We start from the raw sequence: 13636 nt of genomic DNA, 5'->3' as shown, positions 1-13636 counted from the left end.
CCTGGATATGTTTTCCATGTCAGATGTTTTTCTAGTGAGATATTTCACATTATCTTCTATTTTTTCATTCTTTTGGTTTTGTTTTGTAATTTCTTGGCTTCTCGTAAAGTCGTTGGCTTCCATCTTCTCTGTTCTAATTTTTAAAGAACTATTTTCTTCAGTGAGTTTTTGAACCTCTTTTTCCATTTGGCTAATTTTGTTTTTTAAAGTATTCTTCTCCTCATTGGCTTTTTAGGTCTCTTTTGCCAATTGAGTTAACCTATTTTTAAAGGTGTTACTTTCTTCAGCATTTTTTTGGGTCTCCTTTAGCAAGCTGTTGACCACTTTTCAAGATTTACTTGCATCACTCTCATTTCTCTTCCAAATTTGTCCTGCACCTCTTACTTGATTTTCAAAATCCTTTTTGAGCTCTTCAGTGGCCTGAGACCATTGTATATTTTTCTTGGAGGTTTTGGATGCAAAAGCCTTGACTTTTGTCTTCCTCTGATGGTATCCATTGTTCTTCTTCATCTGAAAGGATGGAAGAGAATAACTGTTTACCAAGAAATTAACCTTCTATAATCTTATTTTTCCCCCTTTTTTTGGGCATTTTACCATCCAGTTATTTGACTTTTGAGTCCTTTGTCAAGAGGAGGGTATACTCTGGGGGCCTGTAAGTTCTCAGTTCCTCCAAGGTGGCACAGTGAAGGTAGAGGAGTTTGCCCCTCTCCTGGTCTGTTCTCTGATCTGGGAGCAACCACATGCTCTCTCTTCTGCCCTGGATCTGCCAGTAGGTTTCCCTCTCCAGAGCTTCCACTAGCTCCACCGCCAGCTCTCCTCCTCACCCCAGGGCCATCGCTCAAGACTGAGATCCATCAGCCTGCTTGATTCCCTCAAGATCTTTAGGCTGAGGTCTCTAAAAAGAGATGCTGCTTCTGCAGTGGCTACTGCTAGCATGGCCAGACTGCATTCCCTTCTCATCCAGGTAAAGAGCTTTCTCACTGACCTTTGAAGCTGTCTTTGGCATTTGTGGGTTGAGCAACCTGGGAATCACAGCTGTTGCTGGGGATTCCACCCACTGAGGCCTGCTTCAGTCCTGTTGACATGGCCAATGCTGGGCTGCACTCTGCTCCATACCCATTGCAATAGACCTTTCCTGTTGCCCTTCCAGGCTTCTTGGGCTGGAAATCTCTTTCACTCTGTTGTTTTGTGGCTTCTGCTGCTCTAGAATTTGTTTAAAGTCATTTTTTACAGGTATTTTATGAGCAATTGGGGAGAGCTTCTACAGGTCTGCACTTCTACTCCTCCATCTTAGCTCTGCCCCAGGATCATACATTTAAATTTTAGTATCTAACCCAAACTCTTCAATTCACAGATGAGAAAACAGAGACTCACGAAAGTTAAATGATTTACTCAAGGTGACACAGGCTTTAAGGATCAGAACCACTTACCTTCTTGGGTGGAACTCTGATCTTTTGCCTTCAAATCCAGTCTTCTTTCCACATTACTATACTACCCCTACCTCATCCTAAAGTGTTTTATTGAGGAAATGGGGTACATAAGGCAAAGATAAGAAAAGAAACATCTAAGAGTGGTCTTACCAGATTCAGAGTCTATGCTGCCCCTTGGGGCATTGTCAAACCATGACTTCAAGTCAGTGTGAGTCATGACTCCACAGAAAAGTTTCCACTGCCAAAATTCCAAGGCTTCTTTTAGTTGTAATCAGGAAACCTTAGCTAAGTCCTCAAACCTTGTGTACCTGTTTAGTTAAAGAGGAATTCCCTGGAACCCTGTGCAACACTTCACTCAGACCACTTCACTCAGACTTGCTGCTTCTTCCAGAGCAGCCTTCCAAGCCCTCCAGAAAAGTCTAACTTCTTGCTGTTCTGAGGGGCAATTTCTCTGCTCACCATATCAGCTTTCACTTTTGCTCATACAGATCCTCCAAACTTTCCCACCAAGCTATATTCAATAAAGAGCTGTAATCACTAAAAAGGAGAGATATATGGATGGATCTGATGTATCTCTCCCTCTGGAACAAGAACTAAGCCTGCAAACAAGGGAAAGAGAGACATTTTTCATGTATGAGCCTAAAGTGACCTTAGACTTAATCTGTCTAATTCAGGGGTTTGAAACCTGTGGTCTCAAGCCCACATGTGGCCCTCTAGGTCCTCAAGTGTGGCCCTTTGACTGAATCTAAACTTCACAGAACAAATCTCCTTAATAAAGGGGCACACTTAAGAATCTAGAAGGCCACATGTGGCCTCAATGCCTCAAGTTCCACACCCCTGGTCTAATCTATATTCTAACTGATAAAGAAAGTAAGTCTCAGAGAAGTTAAATGACTAAGGTAATACATATCACTAATGATCTTTGCAGAGAAACGTTTCTAGTCCAGGATTACCATTGTGTTAAGTCATATAGCAGGCAGTGAAACATTTGCCATATGAAAACAAGGAAGAAATGTCAGCATTCCATTTGTGCTAAAAACCAAAGAATAGAATTTATAGAGAGAATTTATGTTTTGTTTCAACATAAAGTAAAAAAAAATTCTTGTAACATAAAGTCATACGAAAGTAGAATGGCAAATTTCGACTTAGAAAACCCCAGGGTTTCTAGCACTTGAGGTCTTCAAATAGTGACTAGATGACCATTTATTGGGAATATTTTAGTGCAGATTTGTTCAAGTTTGGATAGATGATTTTTGAAGTCCTGTTCAGTTCTAAGAGTTTTTCATTGCAGTATCAAACAGCCAAACAGAGCAAAAACCTACTAATTAAAATAGCATCACAATTTATTTTTATCTTGATTTTTCTTTTCAGAAAATGATTTAATGGATTTAAAATTAATGCTGCAATTCAGTATTTCAACACTGTCACTCTCACCAAATTTCACTCATGTTTTGGTCCAAATGATGAGGTTTTTCTAATTTTCCATCAAGAGTTGTTTAAGATAGTTGAAGAAATGTGTAAATGCTGAGAAACAAAAAGGAAATAATAGCAATGGCTTCTTCTCTCCCTTCTTTCAACCACAAAATATCAATTTCTGTTCTCCATCCTGGATTTTATTTGGATCTCTGTAAGAACATCTGCATGAAAATCTACAGGGATTTCCAGGAAGAACTGGACCCTATGTGTGTGAATGGAAAAAAAAATAGAGTGTATGTGCAAGGTTATATGGAATATAGTTGCTCTGAATTCCCAGGGACTAAAGAGTATGTCTGTAAATAAATAAACTCATAAATGAAAATCATACTACTAATAAAAAACCAATCAATTGAGAAACAAGCATTTATTAAGAACCTGCTATATGCCATACCCTATGCTAAACATTTTTCCTTGTTTTCATATACATATACCTACATGAGTCAATCAATAAAACATACATTACAATGATTTCTATGCAAGCTGGCATAACAAGAAGCTCCAGTTCTATCTGTTGACACAGGGATAAACGCCCTTACTCCCCTTCCTCCCATTCAGTGTGCCATACATAATAGTAACTTACTGGACACTGAACTTCAAAGACTGAAGATTCTAGGTACAACAGTCTCTTCATGAACTCATCTATGCCTTATTCTATCTGGGTTGCATAGATTTACCCTCCTCTTTCTGAGAAAGGAACCAGTAGGAATCTCTCATTTGATGACACATTGGCAATAGGAGATACAAATGGGGATGATACCACTTAGGGAACAAATAAATCAAAGTGAAACTGGGTTCAGGCTTGGACAAGAAAGTATACTTTACAAATGCGTTTTTCGGAAAATAATTGATTCAGACAATGTTTACAGGGTGAGCTGCTTGAGCTTTTGGTTATGATCAAAGGGAAGGATTTAGGAATCACTGTAAATTTTCTGCTGAAAACATTGCCTTTCCAGGCTTTTGCGGTCAAGAAAGGCCATCCAGATATAGTTTAATATTCTCATCTTATGCAAAATCTTAGCACAATCAGACCTATCATGGTATATTCTATTTAAGAAGGATATAATCAAGGTTGAAACAATTCAAAACAAATTAAAAAGGCCAAAGGGATAGAAATATATTCATATCTAAATAGGATAAAATGGTTAGGATCTTTCAGTCTTGGATAATAAGGCTGAAAGGGGATTTGATTTGAGTACAGCCTTGAAGATTAAGCCAAAGAGGTCATTGGCTTATTTGCCAACTCCAACAGGATTACAAATAGGAAGATCCCTTGAAGTTTAAAAGAATTAAACTTAAGACCTAAAAAAAGAACTATTTCTTTTATGTGGTAAATAGTGACAATGTTTAATATAAAATTTTGGAATAATCTCTTTGTTCTCTCTGAAGCAAACTCAGAGAATGCCTCTTCCTATGTCAACAAAAGCCAACCAGGGCTGACTTAACATTCCTTAAGAGACCTTTAACCTAAGACACTATCTTGAATAATGGGACGTTTTCCATATCTTAATATTTATAGACATATACTATGTTATGGCATGTTAATGGTAAAGAAAACACAGACATCTTGGGTCGTAATTTCTATGTGAAACTTTGTCAAACTCTGTTATCTTATTGTATTTACAACCTATGCAATTAAGAAATTCCTTTCTAATGGTCTAGTTAGTCACTTATAGAGATCATAAATCTGAAGGACACAGAACACTTCTTTGTCCTAAAACATATTTAAGGCTGCCCAATTCTTTGTATCGGTAGCCAGAACATTTCTGGCTCCATAATGCATTATGTTACCGTTTTCTTTAATAGGGAATTGATTAATTAATTAATTAAATCATAAAATGTATGCATTTAGCCTGTTGCCTTTTCTTTAACCAAGTTTTCAGGTCAACAATAGCTAACTTGTGGAATAATGGATTTTTCAGTTTTCACAGGATGAAAATACGGTATTAGGAAAATTAATGAGCATTTGTTCATACTGTCTCCCATACTTTATCACAACATGGAAGGAATCCTAGTTTCTTAAATTCTTTATTGGAGAAATATAAGCTCTCACAGATCCTGCCAAGTAGGGGGAAAAAAATTGAGAATAAGGCATGAGGATCAGCCCCTCTAAATTCAGAGAAGCTCATCGCCCAGTTGGTCATGTGATTAAAATTTTGGCTGAAAATTTTACCAAGATCATATTCTAAAGTATAGGGAATAGAGATGAAATTAACAGCTGTTTTCATATGAATAATATTACAGATTCTTATTTATTGAAGTATTGAAGATAGGTTTATGCAGTGGATAATGCCAACTCTTTGAGTTTGATGTAATAGAGATACATTCCTTCCTACAAATTATTCTGATAGGCATGTGAAGTAGTATCTACCAGAGTCATAAGTAAGACTATTTACACCATAATTTGGAAGGAACCATTGGAGGAAGGTAGTAGAGGTGTAGAGGGAGACCACAGGACACCATTGTGAGAGGAAAGGGGAAGGAGCTCCACAGAGGTGAATCATCTGATCATTTCCAAGTTGATTCTACAAGTGCTATTAAATTTTTGCTATGTATAAAGCACTGGCTTGGTGCTAGAAATTTTAAAAAGGTTAAAAGATCCCTGCCCTTTAGGGGTGTCCATTCTATTGTGGGATACAACATTTAAATGGATACATGATTATAATTTTAATTTGAGGAAGGGTAAGAGCAGTGAAACAACAGAGAGATAAGGGAAGGCAGCATAGGAGCAGAACCCTGAAAGTTTATGGCTATGGATTCTAAAAGGTAGAGATGAGGAGGGAGTGAATTATAAACATGGGGAATAGGGAGCCTCTGCAAAAGGCAGAAGAGTGAAAAGTGAAATGCCAAGTTCAGGGAAAAGTAGAGCAGCTAGGTTATCTGGAGTGAAGAATATGAGACTATGAGAGGGGGATTAATATAAAATAAACCTTGAAGTAAGTATGGTGTCAGATTGTGAAAGAGTTTAAATGTTAACTCGAGAGGTCCATATTTTGTAGATTTTAAAGATGAGTTCATTTTGGACATGTTAAGTTGAAGACTTCTGCTGAATATTCAGTTTGAGATATGTATTAGATAGCTGGAGATGAGACAGTGTAAGTCAGCAGAAAGTTTAGGGTTAGATAAGGAAATCTGAGAATCATCAATATTGAAATAATAATTGAATCCATAGAAACTGATGAGATCACCATAGTAAAGAGGTAGAAGAGAAGAGGGCCCAGGAAACAGCCCTGTGGAACACTCACTGCTAGTGGGCATGACCTGGATGAAGAATCATCAAAAAGGAAGACCAAGAAAGAGCAGTCAGATATCTAAGAGGAAGACCAGGAGACAGCAGTATCCAAAAAACTCTACAGAGAAGAGCGTATCAAGGAGAAAGTGATTGACAGTGTCAAAGGCTGCAGAAAGGTAAAGAAGGAGGAGCACTAAGAAAATGTCATTGGCTTTGACAATTAAGAATTCTTTGTTAACTTTGAAGAAAACTATTTCTGATGAATGGTGAGGGTTGGAAGTCAGATTGTTGTTGTGTTCATCCTTCCTTTTTGAAGAGGACCATGACATCAGAGAAATGATGACATGACTTGCACTGGACTTTGTTTTTGAGTGAGGAAGGGTGGTGCAAGGTCACCAGCCTCACTTTTTCCTCCTGAACCATCTGGAATCAGTGACCAGATATTCATCAGGAAGTCAGATTGTAGAGAAGTAAGAAGAACCTTGAAGAGGTGAGAAAGTGGAAACATTAATTGTAGATGGCTTTCTCAAGGAGTTTAGTCACAAAAAGCAGGAGAGGTATGGTGTGATGGTTAGTGGTAAGTGGAAGCTCTACATAGTAGGAGTAGGAACTTGCTTGTGTTATCTTACCTGTCCCCAGATGTGTGCTTTCACCTTTACCTTGTATATGAGTGTATGTTGGTGGTATGCACCATCTCCCTCCATCTTAATTTACCTAGCTCAGCCCAGAATGAAGATTTAAGTTTTGGGGACCACCTACCTTTTCTATTTCTATCCCTGTGCTCCACTCCACATCTTGGTTTTGGTGAGAGTTTTCCAGAGTTTGAAGCTGAGACTGCTAAAAGAAGCAGAGAAGCTGGTATCATACTTCCTCACCCCCTAGTGGAGTTTAGGAGCCTAAAGGGAGGATTGTAGATTCTCTTACATAACCTACTTGTCCCCCCAAATTGGACCTGGTCCATAGCCCTTGTCCAACTGAAAGGCATAAGACATTGAGACTCCTCCCTTATCTCCTTGCCTCTACCCTACTTTTACCATCCTGTCCCATATGTGCTCAGCCATAATTCTACCCCAACTACACCATCAGACTCAGTCCCTACTTTATTCACCTAGGTCTAGGAGAATAAACTCTGTCAGCAGTCATTGAAATACTATGTAAACTCAGTGTTTTCAAATCCCTAGGGCAATGATATAGGCTTCTGGGGCTCTACTATGTAAAGCCATGTATGTATGGGGGTGGGGAAGAAGATGAAGAGCCAATTCAACAGAAACTACCAACTGCTCATCATATGTACTTATTTTAGGTGCCTAAAATTCCTTTGAATGTGCTATATCTTACCAATATCTCATCTAAAATGTGGCTTTCAAAATTGGGCAGAATTTTCCAGATGCAGTCTGAGTACAGTACAGTCAGATTTAGGTAGCTAAGTGACACAGTGGCTAGAACACCAGCCCTGGAGTCAGGAGGACTTGAGTTCAAATTAAGCCTCAATCACCTAACCCTATTTGCCTGAGTTCCTCATCAATGAAATGAGCTAGAGAAGGAAATGGTAAATCACTCTAGTATCTTTGCCAAGAAAACCCCCAATGGGGTTATGGAGAGTTGGACATGACTAAAACCACCAAAGAACAAGGACAAACAGTCAAACTATCATCTCCCTTTTATGGTAAATGCTAAACTTATGTGTGAATAAAATCACAAAGAAAAAATCAATGCCCTCAAGGAGCTTACATTCTAATAAGGAAAATAACATGTAAAAGGAAACTGAAAATAGTGGAAATGAGGGAGGGGAGCTATAGGTAGAGGAGGAAGAAGGTCCAGATTTCATCACCATGTTATTATTCAGCCTTATATAGTAATTACCATCCCACTTCCTTGTATATCCTCTCGTCTCTGGAGGGTGGAGAGCTGAACTCCTAAAGCTCCCTTTTATAGAGGGCAGGATTTGGATTTTCAGTTCATTCTACTTTCCATCTTCAGCTCTGCTTGTTTTCATCATGGAACATGATGCCCTTGCTGTGGAGTACCTTCTGGTATCTCCCTTCCTAGCTTCCTTTTGTGTATTGTCTTTTCCATTAGATTGTAAACTCTTCAAGGCAGGGACTGTCTTTTTCTTATTTGTATCCCCAGAACTTAGCACATTGCTGACACATAGTGGGCACTTAATAAGTTTATTGAATTGAATTGGGAAGTTAGAAGGAATACAGTCAGGAGGAATGAAGATATGATCCTTAAGTAAATCAAGTAGGAGAATAAAAAATTAAAAGATGACCTCCTCTTTGGATGAATGGTAAGGCTAATAATAATTTAACCCCAACTTAGTTGTATTAAATGCAAATAAACTAGATTATTCAAATATATTTGTTGTATTATTTTTTTAGGATATTTATTCATCTGTTCATTCTGCCGACTTAAGAAATTAATCGAATTCATTCATTCATCTATCTATGCAACAATAAGTGTTTATTTATTGATTCCTGCAGGGTAAAGATTGTCCAGAGTTATTATGGGACCATTAGTTCTTATTATCTGGAGGTTGTTTATGACTGGAATTGTGCCTGAAGTCTGGACAGAAATCAATTTAGTACATATGTTTTCAACATACAAAGATGACCCTATAGATTATATGTCTATAAGCTTAACTCTTTTATCTTAAGAAGAGGATAAGATATAATTAAAAATCAGTTTGTAGAAATGAATTAGATATTGAATTATAACCTGCATATATCAATAATAAAAACTTATGCCAGACTGATATAATATCCTTCTATGATCATATCAGATTTGAGCTAGGCTAGTGATTTTGATGCTGGGCTCTGGCCCCAATGGAATCAGTGTTTTATTTTTGACCCTTCTGGCCTTTGTCTCAGAATTTTACTCTGGGTAAATCTCCAAAATAAAGCTTAGGAATAGATTGTGCCTAGGTTCCTCAAATGTAGGTAATATGGTCTCCAATTCCAATACAGACATTGATTATATAATATTTATATCAAGTATGGGGTAAACTTTATTTCATTCACCACAGAAAATGCATAAGGCAGAAATGATTCCTAGGAACTTATTAAATACAGAAACATGAAGCATGCAAATTAGTTCATTAAACTCTTATTGGAAGATAAATACACTTGGGAGAAAGGAGCTGGTTGCAGGGGCTGCGGGGTTAGGAGGAGGGAGAGAGGGGAGTGCCAGAGAAATAGTCCATCTTCATATTAAAGTTGAACTACCCAAGCAACTCATAGCAAAAAAAAGGAGTTTGCGAAGTCCACATGATTTTAGTCCTTTGTATGTAGAGCAAACCACTATATATTGTGATATCTTTTCCTTCTCTAAGCAGGAAACTATTGAAAAATTCTCCCTCTAAGAAGTCACTTCCCATATGACTGAACTCAAGAACTATTGACATTCAAGACCTTGAGAGCACACAAGTCAACTCACAAGACTGGGCATTTCTGCTTTCAGGTCTCTTCTTAGGCCAAGTACATACCTACTAGTGCCATATTTCTCTGAAGGAACTTCATTGATGTTCTGGCTGCTGCTCCATACATTGGAGATAGAAATTTTTTCAAGAAGACTAACCTTTGACTTGTGCAAAAAGAGGTCACAAGGAACTGGAAATACAAAAACTGTTCACCATGTATGTCTACAGATCTCCATTGTTGCTTTAGGGTAGGAAGAGAGAAATCCTTTGTTTCCCCTTTCTTCACTCCAGTCTGGAAGTCTAAGGAAAGTGTGCAAATAGGAGAGAGTGAGGGAGACAAGCTGAGGCATTTCATAGTTCATTTTCATAGATTATGAGAGAGAGAGAATTAGCTGTTTCAATAATAATCCTTCCCCCAGTGTTCAGTTGACAGTCCTGTTGGGGGCAATCTGTCACTGGGAATAAATTAGATGAGTTCCCTCCTTCCTCTCAGAAAAATACAACACAATTGTCAACATCTGTAGGAGATGCTCAAAAGACAAACATCCAATATTATAGTCTTATCAAAATACATGGGGGATTCATAATATTGACCAGCAATTCTACCAATCGACATTCATTATAAATGTAAAACACTTGTTTTTTTGTTATCCTTGAGAAAGGTAACATAAGGCCTGTCTTCTTTTTTACAAGTTTTAATGATTGTTAATTGTAGTTTCAGCAGCTGTAAGTATTGCCATCTCTCTTGGTAGTACCTGAAAACCTCTCCTGGTGAGCCATGTTGGTCTGTCTTTGATCTTCATTTTATTCTCTTGCCTTTCCAATATTTCCAGTTCATTGCTCACTAGTGGCACTGAGGAGCTTGTCTTCATTGTTAGAAATAATTCCAAATGCCTTTAACTTCCTTTCAGAGTGGTAGTATTGTCTCTCTGTGAAGTAACCACCAGATGGTAATGAAGAGCAATCTGGCTCCCTATCTTCTGAAAATTAAGTGTGTTAACACTCTGACATATTTAGTCTTGCTGACCAGAAATTCAAGTTCAGCTCTCAAAGCCAAGTTCTTCAGTTACATGCAAATGAATGTGCAGTTGAAGCATCCTGATTAATCACATTAATATAAATAAACTTCCTTTGCTATGTGTTTGAAAGCTTTATGATGCTTTTGTTTAAGAAAAGCATTATAAAGTAATATAAAGTCTTCCCCTCCACCTCCCCTATGTTTCTCTGAAGGCTGATATTCTGTAAATATTTGAAAGGTTACAGAAGAATGCAAATTGCATAGTGGAAAAGTTAGTGACCAAATCTGCCACCAATTTGCTGTGAGTCCTTTGGCAAGTTGTTTTACTTCTCTAGATCCCTGGATCTCCATCCCTAAGATAAGGGGGATGGACTAGACAACTTTTAAAATGTTTTGCAGTTCAGTGTGGGTGTATTTGTGTACCAGTTCATTTGTAAGAAAAATAATGCTTCCCTTTAGATTTAGGTAATTGGACAAAGATGGTAATAAATTTATAAGATGAATTCATCAATGAGTATATTTTGCACAGTGTTCTTTCCTTATATCAATGAGGCATGTGGGAATTCCTTCCACCAATTTAGAATGAAATTTGTCTTAATCAACCACCAAGTTTTTATTAAGCCTTTGCTGCACACGAAGCTCTGTGTTAAGCCACGAGGATATGATGACAAAAGGGAACGCAACCTTGCTTCATTCAGGATGTTCCCATTTTCCTGGGATGCAAAGGTTAATGACTTCACACAAATGAGAAGTTCCAGAAGCAGGATTTGAAGCAAAGTCTTCCTAGCTTGCCTTCCAACATGCTAGCCATTACGTTGAGCTGCTTTGGTTTATTTATTGGTTGGTTGGTTGCTGTCCTTCGTTTTCAAAGACTACCGAAACGACATCACCATGATAAAGCGAAGTTTCAGTGTTGGTGCATGATTTTCTGTTTGCAAATAACTGTGCCCTCAATACAGACTCTGAAGCTGAGCTGCAACAAAGTATGGATCAATTCTCTGTTGGCTGATCAGGCCAGTACGAGCTCGGAATGCTCTACCACAGGTTGGGCATAGATAGTCCATGTAAATATTGGGGGTGGATATCCCAAATTTGCACATCCTGTGTTTACTTTGTGCTGTCTCAATTCTGCTTTGCTCAAAGAGCACAGCACCCTTTCTGATGTGGGCAAACCATGCTGAGCAGTCCTGTGCCAGTGTCTACCATGTTGCACAGTCAAATCCAAAGTTCTTGAGAGAGACCTTGAGAGTGTCCTTATATCGCTTCTTCTGGCCACCATGTGATTGCCTGCCCCATGAGAGTTCTCCATAAAATAGTCTTTTTGGCAGGCATACATTTTGTATGCGAAAAACATGGCCAGCCATCGGAGTTGCACTCTCTGAAGCATAGTTTGAATACTTGATAGTTCAGCTCGAGCAAGGACTTCAGTGTCTGGTATCTTATCCTGCCAGGTGATCCTCAGAATCTTCCTAATACATGTCAAATGGAAGCAATTCAGTTTCCTGGCATGGCCCTGGTAGACTGTCTATGTCTCACAGGCATACAACAATGAGGTCAGCACAATGGCTCTGTAGACCTTCAGTTTGGTAGTCAGTCTAATACCTCTTTTGTCCCAAACTTTTCTTCAGAGCCTCCCAAACACTGAGCTAGCTCTGGCAATGAGTGCATCAACCTCATTGTCAATGCGTACCTCCCTGGAAAGTACACTACCAAAGTAAGTGAACTTATCCACAGCATTCAAAACTTCTCCATTTGTTGTAACCAATGGTTCCAGGTGTGGATGGTGTGGTGGTGGCTGATGGAGCATCTGTGTTTTCTTGGTGTTAATTATTAGGTCAAAATTAGCCCAGGCAGCAAAGAATTGATCCATACTTTGTTGCATCTCAGCTTCAGAGGCTACATTGAGTACACAATCATCTGCAAGCAGAAAATCATACACCAACACTCCCTCCACTTTGGTCTTGGCTTGTAGCCTTTTCAAATTGAAGAACTTACCATCAGTATGGTAGTTGACCTTGATGCTGTGTTCATCCTCATTGGAAGCATTTGTCAACATGGCTGAAAACATCATGTCAAAAAGCATGGGAGCAAGCGCACAGTCCTGTTTCACTCCATTGGTTACTGGGAAGGCATGAGAGCATTGTCCATTATCTACAACCTGGGCAAACATGTCATTATGAAATTGACATACAATGTTGTTGAACTTCTCCGGGCAACCAAATTTTGACATAATTTTTCATAAGCCCTCACGTCTAACAGTGTCAAAGACCTTGGTCAGATCTACGAATGTTGTGTACAGACCTCTGTTCTGCTCTTGGTATTTCTTCTGGAATTGTTGTGCAGCAAACACCCTATCAACTGTTCCTTGACCCTTTCCGAAGCCACACTGGCTCTCAGGTATATGGCCATCTTCCAGGTGAAGGATCAGACTATTAAGCAGGACTCTAGCAAGAATTTTGCCAGCAGTGACTAAGAGAGAGACAATCTATTCCTTTTACCTTTATAGAGGTGGACAATGGAGGCATCCTTGAACTCCTGAGGGATAACCTCCTCTTGCCTGGAAAATTTCCGTCAGCTTTTGTATGAGCAATGGTTCCCCCTACCTTGGAAATCTCAGCTGGAATAGAATCAGCACCAGGTGCTTTGCCACATAAAAGTAGCCTAATGGCCCTCACAACCTCTTCTTCAGTTGGAAGTTCAGCTAAGGAGGGACTGACTTCAACCTGAGGTAGATGGTCAATGACCTCAGAACTGATTGATGATGGTCTGTTGAGATCCCAATGGAAGTGTTCAGCCCATCCCCCTAGGATTATGTCCTTATCACTAATAAATGTGGCTCCATCTAAGTTTCCTCTTTTCAAATACTTGTCAATAAAACTATGGTGTTAAATCTTCCTTGTGGCCTAGAGCTTTTCCCAAATGGTAATCCTTTCTGACTTTTCATTTAACTATAGAAATAACACAAAATCTCATGTTAGTTTGACAGCAAGTATGATCTTAAATGTGTTTCCAATGTGCTGTTTTATACAAACTTGCATTTAAAAAACTGTTGAATAAAGAGGTAA

Source organism: Notamacropus eugenii, chromosome 6, assembly GCF_028372415.1.
Source record: "Notamacropus eugenii isolate mMacEug1 chromosome 6, mMacEug1.pri_v2, whole genome shotgun sequence".
NCBI lineage: Eukaryota > Metazoa > Chordata > Mammalia > Diprotodontia > Macropodidae > Notamacropus > Notamacropus eugenii.
The sequence above is the reverse complement of the archived record's forward strand: the minus strand, read 5'-3'. Positions refer to the sequence as shown.